The 15,170-nt window shown below is 48.2% G+C and overlaps 1 protein-coding gene across 4 annotated transcripts in view; it reads left to right on the top strand.

Annotated features, from left to right (window-relative positions):
• The window catches only part of Cnksr3 (CNKSR family member 3), a 125,026-nt gene that overhangs the window by 58,338 nt on the left and 51,518 nt on the right, over positions 1 to 15,170 (top strand). The window contains exon 1 of one of the 4 annotated variants that reach the window (XM_075950060.1): positions 4,286 to 4,638. The exons of the other annotated variants lie outside the window; for them this stretch is intronic. The gene's annotated coding sequence lies outside the window, so the exon portion shown is untranslated. Of the gene's footprint in view, positions 1 to 4,285; positions 4,639 to 15,170 lie in introns of those variants that run through there. 4 annotated transcript variants of the gene reach the window in all.

The raw sequence follows: 15,170 nt of genomic DNA, 5'->3' as shown, positions 1-15,170 counted from the left end.
AAGAGGATCCCTGGGCCTTGGTGGACAAACAGTCTAGCCAGCAGATTAGCAGGTTCATTGACAGACCTTGTCTCAAAAGGTTAGGGTGAGTATGCTGAGCGGGATCTCGACATGTACACACACACACACACACACACACACACACACACACACGTGTGTGTGGAGTGGAGGGCAAGGCAAACTTCTGTTTTGTTGTTGAGAAGTGGGACCCAGGATCGGAAGGAGAAAGAGTGTTGAGTATTGTGTCATTGCTGTCCTGGGCTAAGACGTTGTGGGAAGCCTCTGATGATGAATTGTTAAAACTGTCTTGTGTATTTAAGTTTGCCAGTCTCCAGCAGACCTGGACTTGACATTTCTGGCTGTGCCCTGACGTGCAACAGCAATTGTCCCTAGAGTGGCAGTTGCTGCTGGAATGCTGTCATGACCTCGGTCCATGTCGCGGAGACAGAGAGGCGGCATGCCTTCTCGGCTTTATAGTTTGCATTCCACCTGCCACCACTTTTCCTTCCGTGCTCTGAAGGCACACAGAACCGTGGCCCTAGCCCCTTTCAGAATAGCAAAACGCAGACATGCGTGAAACCATCGAGTAACGATGATGTCATTATGAAGGAGATGCGGCAACCTGTGCCTAGTGGCCCAACCTTCTCTGCTCTTAAAGGCACAGGCCTTTCCATTGCCTTATTTCAGAATTACTGGTTCCATAAAGAGGGACATTTTGCAGGGAAGAAAGGCTTGTTTTTTTTGCTTTGCTTTTCTTCCTTTACATGTTTTTTTTTTCACATAATATAGTTTATCGTGTTTTTTCCCCTCCCTCAGCCCTTCCTGTTTCTCCTTACCTCTCTAGCCACCTAACTTCACATTTTTCTTTTTCAAGCAGAGTAACACAAAACAAAAAAGAAAATAAAAGCAACACCAAAAAATAAGTAAAACCCAAAAAGTATGCCCAAACAAAACAAAAGGAAAAAAAAAAAGCCCACCAAAACAAACAAAAGAAAACATGAGTCTGTTTTGTGTTGGTGAACTACTCCCAGGCACCAGGCCTGCCATGGAGTTGTTTGATAAACCCAGCGACACTCCCTTGGTTTTCCCTTTTTTAGCAGGTATCCATTGATCCTGGAATGGCTTCCTGGTTAAGTTGGGACCTGGTGTCCACTTCCCCTTCTCAGACCTGGGATTTTGTCTGGTTTGAGCTCCTAGAGGTCTTGTTTGTGCTGCCACAGTCTCTGAGTTTATGTGATGCTGCTGTTTCCTTGGCGTCCTCCACACCTCTGGCTCTTATGCTCTTTCTGACTCCTCTTCCGCATAGATCCCTGAGCCCCGAGGGGAGGGGATTGATGAGAACGTCCTCTGTAGGGCTGAGAGCTCCCCAGGCGAGGAAGAAAGACTTGTCATAAGTTACCTGGGTGTAACTAGAGCGGCTTCTGTCAAGTGAGTTCAGAAATCCTTCAGAGTTCTTGGCTATGTCACTTTATAAAGTGGTTCTCATCACTGGCTATGGTGACCCCATACCATATTGACTGTTTCTATCAGGCATTCAAGGAAACTGGAGCTCATGGGAAAGGAGGAGGTTAAGAACGTGGCGTGTGATCATAGCACAGTAATGTTAACCCCTCTGGCCGGACAGAGTGAGTGCTTTCACAGTGATTTCTTCAGATGCAGCTTTAAAGTCTACATCTGCTCCTTAAGCATTGGTCAGTCTCACATGGAGAACAAACCGGAAAGATAACTCTGTCTCCTCAGTGGGTAGTTATACTCTGAGACAGGAGTTCCTGCCAAGTTGTCAGTGTTCTGCACTATAAAAAAATGCTTGAAGTAAATAATGTTAAAAGGGGGAAGTGTTTACTCAGATTCACCGTTTTAGATGTTCCAGCCCATACTTGGTTGGCCCTGTTGGTTTGGGGCTGGGTGGTAACTCACTGGGAAGCATTGTGGTATTCGTGTGTCAGGAGTGCAGGGTACCGTGGCAGAACCACTCGTGGGTGGTTGAGAGACAAGAGAGTGTAACAGAAGCTGGAATCTCATAGTCTTTTCCAAGGTCATGACCCCAGTGACCAAAACATCCCCCACTAGGCTCCAGTTCTTAAAGGAGCCACCGTCTCCCAGCAGTGCCAATTGGAGTCTGGTTTGTGACAGCATTCACTATCAGAACTGTGATGTCTGCTGTAGGGAGAGGGCAGAGGTGGCCTGGGGAAGATTGGACAGCCCCATCTAGAATCCTAACCCTCATTAGCACCTTGGCTGCGAGCCCGCTTTCATGCCTGTAGGATGGGGGTAGTAACACATGCGTGGAATGGGTGTCCAGAGAACATTTCAGAACATGAGCTCTCCTGCTTCCACGGGCTCTAGTTTAGACCCGACCTCTGTATGTGTGTATGTATGTATGTATGTATTTAATCTTTGGGGCATGGAATGGGATGACCTGCTGCTTAATTCTCAACTCTGCTCGCCATGGAGAACTCCCTGTTGCTGATACACAACAGAGAGAAAGCCTGTTTCCCTTTAGCTCACCCTTCTCGAATGCAGCCATCCTGCGATTTCTTCCTGTTCTTCCCCCAGCACAGAAACTGCGCTTCAGAAAATGCAGAATCTGTCCAGTCTCAGCATTACTCTCTCCCACAGTGAGGTGTCCGGAGAGCCAACAACACAGGTACGGTAAATTGCCAGTTCGAAATCTCTCGTTACTTTGGCACAAGTTTTTAATTAGAAAGCCTCTTCCAGGTGCCTCCTCTTTAACAGCAGTGAAAAAAAAAATTCTACGTGAAAACACGTTTTATGATTGTTTAAAGAATCTGTTTTGAAATAAGTAAACAGAAGCGCTTCCTGGTTAGGACAGCCATAGCCTTGGGTTCCTGTTGCATGCGCCTTCATTTTAGCAGGGGCCGGTAGTAATCATTGTCAGCCCTGTGTGACTCATGCATTCCGCGCTGCGCTGTGTTTATGTGGGATATGGAAACGATTGCCCCTTCTTTCTGCAGTGCTTGACTGAGTTAGCATTGAGCAGCTGAGCTCCCTACTTCTTTATTTTTAAGGGGCCCCTACTTTTGGGGCTCCAGCTGGGGCTTGAGGAGGGGCAGCTGGCAGTGTGGCTCAGGCTGTCTCTTTCGTGAGGTCAGGCTGACATTCCTGAAGTTATAGCCTCACTTGGGAACTGGACCCTGTACCTCCCACAGAAACGTGAGCCCTGCATGTGCAGGTTCATCTGCCCAGTATGGACAGCCGGGCAACGGAGGGGACAGTAAAAGAGAGGGACTGGAGGGAAAATTAACGTTTGTCGCCTTTATTGGGAGCCGTGTGTTTTTTTAAATATTTATTTATTATGTATACAATATTTTGTCTGTGTGTACGCCTGCAGGTCAGAAGAGGGCACCAGACCTCTTTACAGATGGTTGTGAGCCACCATGTGGTTGCTGGGAACTGAACTCAGGACCTTTGGAAAAGCAGGCAATGCTCTTAATCTCTGAGCCATCTCTCCAGCCCCAAGGGAGCCGTGTGTTTTATGTCCCGGCATTTTTTCTTTTCTCTCTCACTCCAGTTGTCCACCTGTTTGGGAGGTGTAGGGCTGGGTAAGGGTAGCTGAGTTTTGATAGACTGCAGAGAAAGAAAAAAAAAGGGCAACCGCCCTTTTATTAATTAATTTATTATTATTATTTTTTGTGTCTTTAATGTGCACCTCTTGTGTGTAGGTGCAGAAAGCAGAGGGAGTTATAGGCAGTTGTGAGCTGCCTGATATGGCACTGGGAACCCAAGCTGGTCCCTCTGAAGAGCAGTGAGCTTAACGGTTGAGCCACCTCTCCAGCCCCCTCCTGTTACAAACAGTGTGCTCTCTCTTGAAAAGGAAAGTTTTAACCTACAGGGCTGAGGAGTTGAGCTTGGCAAATGATCATAGGCTCAGAAGGTGAGGGGAAGCTGCTTTCCCAGTGTTCATGCGACATTCCCCTTCTGGCCGGCCTTCCTGTGTCTTGGCAGATGGACTTTCTTCCTGTGGAGCCGAATGTTTTTCCAACTGCACAGTTATAGCCGCCTCATGCACCATGATGCATGGCTAGGTGTCAGGATCATTTATAGGGGGAGGAACCCCACATGACTCAAAACATCCAACTTCTAGTAGGAGGAAGGGCAAGTTACTTTTGCAGAAGTTTTCTGTAAAAGACTACTTGGAAGTTTCAGCTTTTTTCCCAGGCAGGTTTTTTTTCTTAATTTTTTTTTTTTTTTAATATTTGAGTCTGTGTTTTCCTGCCTGTAGTTCTGATGATTGAACCTAGGGCCTTGTGCGTGCTAGGGAAGCACTCTACCACCACACTCTTTCCTCAGCTCCGGTCTTAACTTTATAAAACAGGAAGCAGATGTTCCGTGCATTTGTGAGCTGAGCCGCAGCCACCCGAAGCACCTAGTGCTCTGGACACAGACGCGTGTCATGGCGCTAGCCCTGAAGCCGTTGACTTTATGAGGGAGCCGGGCAGATGAGTATACGATGCCAGGTCCCGGATGGCAGAGGACAGAGGCTGCTGGAGAGGGAGGGGGCAGATGTGGTGATGCGAAGAGAGGCCTCTGGAAACTCTGTGGGATGAGGAGGAGTTCTCGAGGTTCATGAGTCCTGGCAGTACGGCGATGCAGTTCACGCCAGTGGCAAACAGTAAGGTATTCTGGGAGAAAACTGGCATGCGGGATGGGGGAGGGGGAGAAGAGTTTGGCTGTCACCACGGGCTAGCTTTTTAAAGCCTGTGACTTGTTTAGTGCAGTTTCATCTTGTTGTTTGTATGGGAGCCTCAGCAGCCGATCTCCAGTTATGGCTGCCAGTATGTGCTGTTGGCTGTTAGGAGTTTGAACCTCACCCTTTGGGTGGTGGCGACCTACCGGAAGGAAGTGGAGGGAGTCACACTGGCATATGGGGTCCTGCCATAGAAGTGCAGAGAGCTGGTCCTTCCTTGGGACACGAGGTCTGTGCACATTGAAGGGAAGGAACCATGGTGGCCTCCAGTCCTGTGCCCTGGGCTGCTTTTGGTGGTTCCAAGTTCAATGACCTGGTGAGTTGTCAGTAGCTGACCTCACGCTCCTACCACTGAAGATGTTCTGAAGCTGTACTGAAAAATACAGAGGAATTTGTGTTATATATCTATATCTATGTAATTTTGCAAAGCCAATGATCACCGGTCAATATAACTCCAGGGGAGTCATGTTGTTTTAAAACTTCACTCACTCTTGATTGGTTAGTGATGGAAAAGTTTTAAGGGTGAATTTTTTTCCTTGGAATGCAATGGATGTTTGGAAATAAAGTGGGTTCTTTATGTGAAATCTGGTTTTGCATCATTGTCAAGACGCTGGCCTTATAGCCGCCAGAGGCTTGTGGCTGGGCTGTCTGCAGAGTTACGATAGATAAGGGACAGGTCTGTAGATCTTCAGGACTGTGGGGTGCCCCCCCCCATTTGCCAGACTCTACTGAAGGGGCTGTCCTCTTTATGTTTCCTATATATGGATTTTCTGATACCGGAACCTCATCCTATTAAGACTGGTTACATTGTTGCTTTTCCTTCTGATTTTGGGTGGATGTCTTTCTGAGTGAGGCATTTCTTTTCTTATTTTGTGCTCCAGGCAGGCATTGAGATTATTCACGGGTTAATGATTTCTCCATTCCTTTCTTACGAAAGAAGAAAATATTCTCAGTGATTGTGGCAGGCATCCTGCTAACGACAGGGCCTGTTGAGACCTGTGCGTCTGTCATGCTGAGTGACCTCAGAATGCCATGATTGTGAAGTTGTCATCCTTAGTTTTTAAGGTGACTGATGGTCCTCTTCGTTTCATTCTACTTAATCCTCGTGCAGGCAAAGGGTGTCAGCCAGTCTTGCAAAGGTTTCTGGGAAGTTACATTTGAAGACGCATGGATGCGCTTTACTGCGTGTGCAGATGAAGCATGCCACGCTTTTTAGGTTTATGTATCAGTGGCTACCCAGATGGAGAAAGGAGTCTAATTGTCTGACTTCTACAAAGGTAGTGGGGTTTGCCAAGCTCTACTACTGCAAGCCCAGATGTCTTCTGGCTCACCTTCTGAGTCTGGTGTGGGTGAGGTGGAGGGTGTTGGAAGTATCTCTGATCATATTTTTTTCTCCTGTTATCTACTGTTATATCATTGATGACTATATATATAATACACACACACACACATATATATATATAATATTATTATATTTTTTGTTGGATATCCATTTTGTGTAAGGCACAATGTCATGAGGAAACATTTTCTTTCTAAAAAGTGAAGTTTGTGTCCGGAAGAGGAGGTGGCCGTGGGATGACTGCAGGACACGGGCGCTGCAGAGTTGCTCAGCTGCAGTGACACTGAGCTGCGGAACGAGTGTCCTGTACTTTCAGGGTTGACGTTTGTTAGAGATGAGACTTCTGAGGTGACTTCCATGGAGTACAGAGGACGGCAGATTAAGGGCGCCCTGCTCAGCACTCTCTGTTGGGGGGGGGTCCTAGTTCACTGCTCTGCTGCTGTCATGACACCCGAGCCCAAACAAACGTGGGCAGGAAAGGGTTTCTTCTGTCCTTCACCAAGGGAAACCAAGTCAGGAGACAGGGACAGAAGCAGAGACCACAGAGGAATGGTTCCTACTGGCTTGCTCCTTCTGGCTTGCTCAGTTACTCATAGCCCAGGCCCGCTTACCTAGGAAGGCAGCCACTCACAGTGGGCTGGACCCTTCTACATCCACTAGGCACTTTAAAAAATAGCCTTCAGACATGCTCAAATACTAATCAGGTGGAGGAGACTCTTCAGTCGAGGGTCCGTCTTCCCAGGTGTCTGGTTTGTGTCTCTGCAGGTCAGGACCAGCTCTACCACTTTCTGGCTAAGTCATATCATCAGTTTACTCACTTCCTTTGCCTGCCTCAGTTTCCCCACAAGTCGAAGGGAGACCCAGAACAATAGCTGGACTTCTGTTTCATCTTATTTTCTAAGCACAGAGTGGCTTAGGCAGTGGTGACTTCCCAGGTCAGCTTTCCCTCAGTGCCCTGTCCTGGAGCTCCCACAGGCTCCCCCCTGCTCTGACTGACAGCCACTGTGACCTCAGCAAGTGCAAGAGGTAACATCTCTCCCCCACTTCTCTCTCTCGTTCACGTCATCATTTTCTGTCTGGCATAGACTCTGAACCTGGTCTGAACTCTTGGTATGGTATTTGATCCATTTCGCCTGTTGTTGCTGGTTCTAGTCTGTCATCTCGTCCTCTCTTCTTTCTATCATGAGATCACCGTCTCCGCTGAGCTCACGTGCCTTCAAATACAGGTCACTGAGCAGCTTTCTGAGGCCATCTCTGATTGGACCAGCTTCTCTCATCGCATACATCCCTCATGAACCCCAAACTCTGTCCTTTGTCTTTGGACACATCTTTCCTATTTAGCTCCCCCCCCCCCCCCCCCCGCCATTCGCTTCAAACACATTGCTTTTATGTCTTTGCATTTGGTTTTGTGCCTAGGAATGTTTTAAGTTGTTACTGTGAGCCATTTCATTCATAATAGGACCAAGATGTGAGGTGGCACCACCACCATTGTTTGGAGGTGGAAACTGAGGCACAAAAATGCTTAGGGTTGTAGAGTTTGTCAGTGTCCAGGTGACCTGGCACCTCAGCTACCCTCTGGGGACCTGTTCTGTGTCATTGCTGTCTTCCCTACTGTATAGGTGTGAGGGAGCAGGGGCTGTGCCGCTGGTCTCTGCTCACATGGTCTGTGCTATCCTGCTGTGTGGTAGATGCTAGCGGCCTCTCTCCTCCTCACCTTGATAAAGCTATTCTCTCTCAGGTGGGCGGTGGCGGGAGGGAGTGGGTACTCTGGATGTGAGCGTGTATGATTAACTTTCTTATCTCTGTCACCAAATGCCTAATGAGAAGAATCACGGTGGGGAGGCATGGTGTCAGGCGGCTTCACAGTGACAGGAGCTTGGGGCTGAGAGCTTCATCCCCTCACATCTGTGGAACAGAAATGAGGGCAGGGGAAAGAGAGGGGGGAGGAAGCATGAGAACAAGAGCTGGCTGTCACCCTCAGAGCTTGCTTCTAGTGGCCCACATCCTCTAGCTGGTCTCCACATCCTGAGGTTCCCTAACCTCCCCAAATAGCACCACCAACTGGGGGAGCAAGTGGTCAGACATACAGGCATGTGGGGGAGTCTCACATTCAAGCCATAGCAAGTTCTCAAAGCTACCACTTCCCATTCTGGATCCCTGTTCTACCTTAGGAAATGGCGATTTGATAGTGGCTAGCTCATGCAGTCCAGGAAACTAAAGGCATGACTTGGATGCTTCTTTCTTATGCTTGGGGTGTGGAACCTGGTTAGTAAACACCAGCCCCTCTGAGTAGCTTTATTTTCCTGCCCATTCTTTCCAGTCTGCTTGTCTAGTGCATGATGTGCTTGACTCACTTTCCCAGCCATATGGAGCTGGAGACCTCTTTTGTCCACCTGGGTATCAGGTCCATGTCTTGGTGTAGTAGACTAAACTTAACAGGTCTTGTCTGTACCCTGGTGAGAACGCAGGGTTCTTGGTGGTTTAGATAAGGATTATGAGGGTCATGGTTAGCTGTCAGTCCAGCTTGGTTTCCTTGCCTCCTCCTGTCTTGCATCATCATCTTTGGCCAGCAGGGTCCCCCAGAAAAGCTCACTGCAAGACGCCAGCCTCTCATTGAGTTTCTTGGAAGTTATACAGAAAGAAAAGGAGGGACTCCCAGACAGTTATTTGGAAGCTCTAGATTCATAACAGTAGCAAAAGTACAATTATGGAGTAGTAAAGAAATAATTTTATGGTTGGTGTTCAGCACAACATGATGAATTGTGTTACAGGGTCGCAGCATTAGGAAGGTTGAGATTCCTGACAGAAGGTTGTAGAATCTGTCCTCCTTGTTGTAGTTCCGAATGCGACCAAGCTCCGTACCGCCCCTTCAGTTGCTATAGGAGAGTGGTCCAGAGAGTGTTGTGTGTGTGTGTGAGCGTGTGTGCTCTATGCTCTAACAGAGGCCGGAGAAGGAAGTCAGGGGTCCTGGCATGTCATTCTCCATCTTGAGATGTTGTCTCAGTGACCCAGGAGGTAGGTTGGCAGTCGGAGTCCCAGGATCCTTTTGTCTTCTCCCCTCACAGCCGTGGGGTCACAGTTGTGTTTGTGGCTTTATGTGGCTTCTTCTATGGGTGCTGGGGACTTTATACTCAGTTTCTTGCACTTGCTTAGCAAACTGGCTTATCCACTGAGCCATCTCCCCAGCCTCAAGACTTGGCAGTCCATAAAGCAAAGACATTTATTTAGGTCTTAGCTCTGCAGGCTGGGAATCTACAGCTGGGTGATCACTTCTGGTAAAGTCCTCAGCCTGTATCGCATGGGGGTGGAAAACAAAAGATCTACTGGGTGTGTGTAGAGGAGACAAAACCATGCTCTCTCGGTAACTAATCCAGTCCCATGAGAACTGCGTTATTGCTCTTAAAGGCATAATCCCCTCCTAGAAGCCCCACCTCCCAGCGGCACCAGGACGGCAGCTACATTGCAACCTGAGTTTCAGACAAAGCATAGTCAAGTCCCAGCGCCCGCCAGGTCTTGCACAACACCAAGCAAAAGCCAGGACATTTGAACTCAGTAATTCCACAAACAAAATCCTACCCTGTGTTTGACTGGCCTCACTGCTGGGGGACTGGTGGTGAGCCAAGCGCCCCCGGTTCTTGTCCTCATGAGTTTGTGGTCTTGTGGAGCCTTAACCACAGGGCCACTGGACCTGTCCTTTCCTTAAGGAGATGGGCTGTGAAGACCCACAGGAAGGGGCATGTGGTGTGGAGGGCGGGGCAGCTAGCCCTGGTGGAGGGGATTGAACTGGGTCTGAAGGTTGAATGGGAATGCCCAGGCGCAGAGGCAGTGGGAGCCTTCCCATTTAGTAGTCATTGTGTTCTTCTCATATAGTATGCAGTTCAGCTTTACTGAGCTTGGCTGGTGACAGATGAAAGTGCACCTTGAAATAGCGAGATAACCAAATGTGCTGTTACAGGTAGTGGTGTGTGTGTGTGTGTGTGTGTCTGTCTGAGTGAGAGCTACTGTGTTTCACGTGAGCACAGCCAACACATACACTGTGTGTGCGTGTTTTTTTTTTTTTAATTGTACTCGAGGCCAGTTCTGTCAGTGAGGCCTGTCCAGGCAGTTTGTCACCTCGTGGGTAGCATTGTCTGGACTTGCCTTTCCCGGGCAGGTGCTCTTCACTTTAATTCGCGGTCCGTGTATTTGCTCTTCAGGTTGTTTCTGTTGGAACCCGAAGAACCAGGTGTACTTGCAGCCAGGGTGTGGGCAGAGAGATGTAGTAGAGATTTCCAGAGTGGAGCAGGTTCACACTGCAAGTGGACACACCTCGGCCACGGGCAGCGGGCTTCCCTAACCTGAGACTAGTGCAGAATACGAAATGTCTCTTGCCAGTGTGACGGCTGCAGTCCTGCTGGGTCTGCTCAGGAGTGATGAGGGCTAAGTGTGGGAGACAGGTGACAGGAAGGACAGACGTGTGGCAGTGTATCGCTGCCTCCTTGATGCTGTTACCACCTGCCTGTCTGGTCTGGCCAGGGCAGAGGAAGAACAGTCCCATCGCGGCTTTCTTCACTCCTAAGTTTTACACATGGGAAGCCCAGGAGACGACTTCTGCCCATCCCTGCTTCATCCCATAGTGTTTGTTTATCATAGCACATCATACCATGACTTCAGGAAGTTTATAAGATGGCATTAAAATGAATAAATTTTAAAAAGAGATTTATTTTTGATTATGTATGCGTGTCTCTGTGTGGATGGTGTTTGCATGCGTGAGTGCAGGTGCCTGTTGAGGCCAGAAGAGGGCGTTGGGTCCCTTGGAGCTGGGATTGCAGGCAGTTGTGAGCCATGGGTGTTGGGAACTGAACTCTTGTCATTTGCAAATGGCTGAGCCATCTCTCCAGCTCCCAAATAAGCCAATTTTTAATAACCCAATGGATTATAGAGTGACACAAATTTGGCAGACTCATAAAGAGGACACTAAAATGATCGAAGTTTGGAAATACTACCTTGGTTCAGTCTGTATTTTTCCCCCCTATCCTTTGGTATTGGTTTTGTGTGTGTGATAACATCTGGTAACAAAGTTAGAATACAACTGCATGTAGCTCTAAAAAACAATGGATGGCGAGTGTTGGTGAAGAATTGGAGATTTGGGGACCTTTATAAAGCTCTGATAGCAAAGGAAATTTGAAACAGCTCTTTTGAAACAGTCTGGCAGTGTCTTAAAAAGTTAAATGTATCATTACCATAGTTACCATATGTCTCATTAAGTACCCATGCCTAGAGCAACATGGATGAACCTTGAAAGCACGCTTTTGCACGCTTTGTGAAATATGCCAGGTGCAAAAGTGTAGCTTATGCTGTTTATTCTCCCCCGTTATGTTTATTTAAACTTTTGCTTTTATGGTGCCAAGGATCATGCCCAGACAGTTCCATGTATTCAGAATGGACCAATCTATAGAGGCAGTAAGCAGATTAGTCATGACAGGGACTGTGGAGAAGCGGGGCTGAGGACGAACAGCCAGTGGTGATAGTATTTCTTTTGGGGGGTAATGGAAATGTTCTTAACTTGAACAGTGGGCATGGTTGTACAACTGTATGAGTAAACTAATAATCTCTGGGTTAAACGCAGGATAAGGTTAAATCTAAGGTATATGAATTTTATTTTATTGGGAAGTATCTGGTCACAAGAAAGCTTGTGGCTGGTCATAGGAGGCTGTTCCTGAAGCCGTACCTTTGCAGATGACATCTGTGTAAGCTGACTCAGACAGAGTCTCCCGTGCGTGTGGAGGGAGATGTCAGCCTCTCCCAGAAAGCTTTTTTTTTTTTTTTTTTTTTTTTTTGTGGGAAGAGCTATGCCTCTTATCAGACAGAAAGGGATGGGGACGCTTAAAGTCACATAGCTGTGACGTCTCCAAGTAGAGGATGGGAAGGACAGGAGGTTCCCGAGGAAGGTCTTTGGTAGCTTACAGACTGTATTTGAAGATGCAGGTCAAGGTCTTCTGAGACTCTCCACGGAAACAGGAAAGCCATCAGCCTTAAGTTTCCCCTTCTCTGCTACCTCCCATGTTCCTACTCACTCCTTACCTTACTCCCATCCCAAGCTCTTCCCTCTGGAGAGTAACTCTGCCCTCGTTCTCTCTTGACTTCTTCATTACAGACGTTCTGGTCTGGACCCCAAGTCATTCATATTCGAGGCTCCCCAGTGCCAGGCCTTGTGCTGCTATTTTTCCAGGTCTGATGATTCTTTTGTGTAGTGAGGCACAAGCTAGTACATGACCTGGGGAGCTGGAGCCACTTGAGAGCTGTGCAGTCCAGCATCTGTCTCTGCTGCTGCCTTAGGATACACACACACACACACACACACACACACACACACACACACACACACAGCCCCTGAACTGCCTTGACGGCCGCTTATCACTTCCTCTGGCTTTCGCCACACCTCCCTGCCTTTGCTTTGACCTGAGATGGCAATGGCACACAGAGAATGTCAAGTGCACAGCCTGGCCTGGTCATCTATTTATTTGATCTCAGAAAAGCCTTACGCCTCCTCTTTTTGGGGTGTAGAAGTTTGGAAGCTGTTGGCAGAGAGTTGAGCACTCCTCCAGTGGTTTTAAACCTTGGAAAGCAAGCCACTTAATGTGGGTATCCCTTCCGTTCCCACAGATCTCCCCTGCTCTGAAGCGCCTCTTCTTGGAGGTAGTTCACAAGTGAAAGGCTGAGAAAGGCTTTTACCCCTAGTTCCTTGTAGTAATAGGAGCGGCGGGGCTGCGTCTCCAGCACCCCGGCCGCCTGCTAGCTTATGCCCCGAAATAATAACACACAAACTGTATTCTTTTAAACACTGCTTTGCCCATTAACTCTAGCCCTTACAGGCTAATTCTCATATCCCGATCAACTCATCTCTAATAATCTGTGTAGCATCAGTCTTACCAGGAAAGATTCTAGCCTACGTCCATCCTGGGTCTGAGCTTCATGCGTCTGCCTCAGAGAGCAGAGCTATGGCGTCTGCCCGGGAGAGGGGAGCATGGTGTCTCTGAGCTCACTTCCTCTTCCTCCCAGCATTCTGTTCTGTTTATTCCACCCACCTATGTTCTAACCAATAAAACGGGCCAAGGCAGTTTCTTTATTTTTTAACCAGTGACCTTCCTCCATCAGTTCCTGGAAACAATATGGAGCCTGTCTCTCTTGGTTCTAGAGCCCTGATTCTCAACCTTAATAACACTGCAATCCATTAGTTCCTCATGGTGTCCTGACCCTCCCAACCATAAAACTATTCTGTTGCTACTTCAGAGCTATAATTTTGCTATTGTTGTGAATTGTAACGTACATATTTTTGGAGATAGAGTTTTGCCAAGGGGTTGCGACCCACAGGTTGAGAACCACCGCCTTAGCGTGTCTTAAGGAAACTTCAGGCATCTGTGCTGTGGCAGACAGGTTCTGACATGACTTTGGGCTGCAGGTGTGTTCTCTGACCCACATGTAGAGAGCCATGTCTGTGTACATGGCTGTTAAGACTCCCCGTGGCCCACAAGGACAGCAAGCAAGGTCTGCTTAAATGATGTGTGCCATTTCCTGCTACATAAAACCGTCTTTTCTGTCGCAGCGACAGGGCTACCTGTGTGCATTCTGCATGGGTCAGAGGGTGACATCTGGTCCGGAAGGCAGCAGGCCCTGGCTGTGAGCCCTGGCTGTGCAGGGGCCTTCTGTGCATTGCCTGCCCCCTGTGCCTCAGCTCTCGTCTCCAAAGGGAGCAGTGATGGTCCGTAGCTCTGGGCAGCTTTAGGCATAGCGATTTTATGTCTGTGAGGTCTCAGAAAGCCCGTCAGGTGACGGAGCTGCAACCCGTGAATGGGATTTTGTGTGTTGGTGATTCTCAAATCGACTTTGTTCTTTTGAATTTTCTTTGCTTTGCTGTTTTTCTTTCTCTTTTTCCGTTTTGGTTTCTCAAGACAGGGTTTCTCGGTGTGGCTCTGGCCATTCTGGGACTTGCTCACAGAGATCCATCTGCCTCTGCCTTCCGAGTGCTGGGATCAAATCATGCGCTGTCACTCGTTGACTTTTTTTTTTTTTTTTAGATTTTCTATCAGAGAAAAATTGAGTCTTGTTAACCAGTCTGATGAGATGCTTGGACCCCATTGTACTTTACATAAGGGACATAAGGATTTGACGTAGGTAAGCAGCTGCACACATGGACCGGTGGAGACTGTAGTTGTTGGCAGATTCGGAGCCTTCTGAGGGCTGTACCTGAACACTGGCTCCTGTAGGGTGTTCTTTCCTTTCTGGTATGGGGTACAGGCTGTGCACATTCGTGGGATGCAGTCTGTGCATCCTGGGCCAGATGCATGTCTCTTTTGTGATGCTCAGAAAGCCAGGGTCTCTCTCTAGGCACGGTCTCTCTCACTCTGTCCTACTGTAGCTCTAGAAGGATCCTGACGGGTAGGGCTTACAGCCCCACCCTCCATGACCTCTCCAGCCAGCTCTTTAACCTCAGCTAGGTTTTTCCTTTTCTTTGCCATTCATGGAACCCTGTGAAAGTATGTTCCTTAGTGGCCGACAGTACACAGATGTAAGTGTGAACAAGGGAGCAGGAGCTGACTTGGCTGTGTCTCAGGGAGGGAAGCCAGAGTGGGCCAGTGAGTGCATCACAATGCACAGGTCTGAGGAACGGAGCATGGAGACTTACCGTGATGGGCTGACCACTCCTCGCTGCCGTGAAATCAGAACTGAGGCTGAAGGATGGATGTTGTAGGTGGATAGTATCACTGGAGAGTCAAGGTGCTGGAGGGAATCAGGTGCTGGGTGGTTGACATAGTGGTTAGGGAACAGGGGATGGGGAATGTCAGGGAGGCAGCAGCAGCTGGGTCACCATAGGTTTTGTAAGCTGTAGATTTTATCCCAAGGGCAGGGGGAAGCCGGCAGGACTGGGAGCAAGGGAATGACATTCAAACTCTATGGAGAAGTCAATCAATAATAAACTCGAGGTATCCCATGGTCTTTTTAAAAGATGATTTTATTTCTGTTTTTGTGTTTCTGTGTATGTGCACATTAGTGTCGTTAGTGGCTGTGGAGGCCAGAAGAAGATATCAGATCCCCTGGAGCTGGAGTTACAGGTGGTTGAATCTCCTGACATGAGTGCTGGGA

Source organism: Microtus pennsylvanicus, chromosome 1 (assembly GCF_037038515.1).
Source record: "Microtus pennsylvanicus isolate mMicPen1 chromosome 1, mMicPen1.hap1, whole genome shotgun sequence".
Classification (NCBI taxonomy): Eukaryota; Metazoa; Chordata; class Mammalia; order Rodentia; family Cricetidae; genus Microtus; species Microtus pennsylvanicus.
The sequence above is the reverse complement of the archived record's forward strand: the minus strand, read 5'-3'. Positions and strand labels throughout refer to the sequence as shown.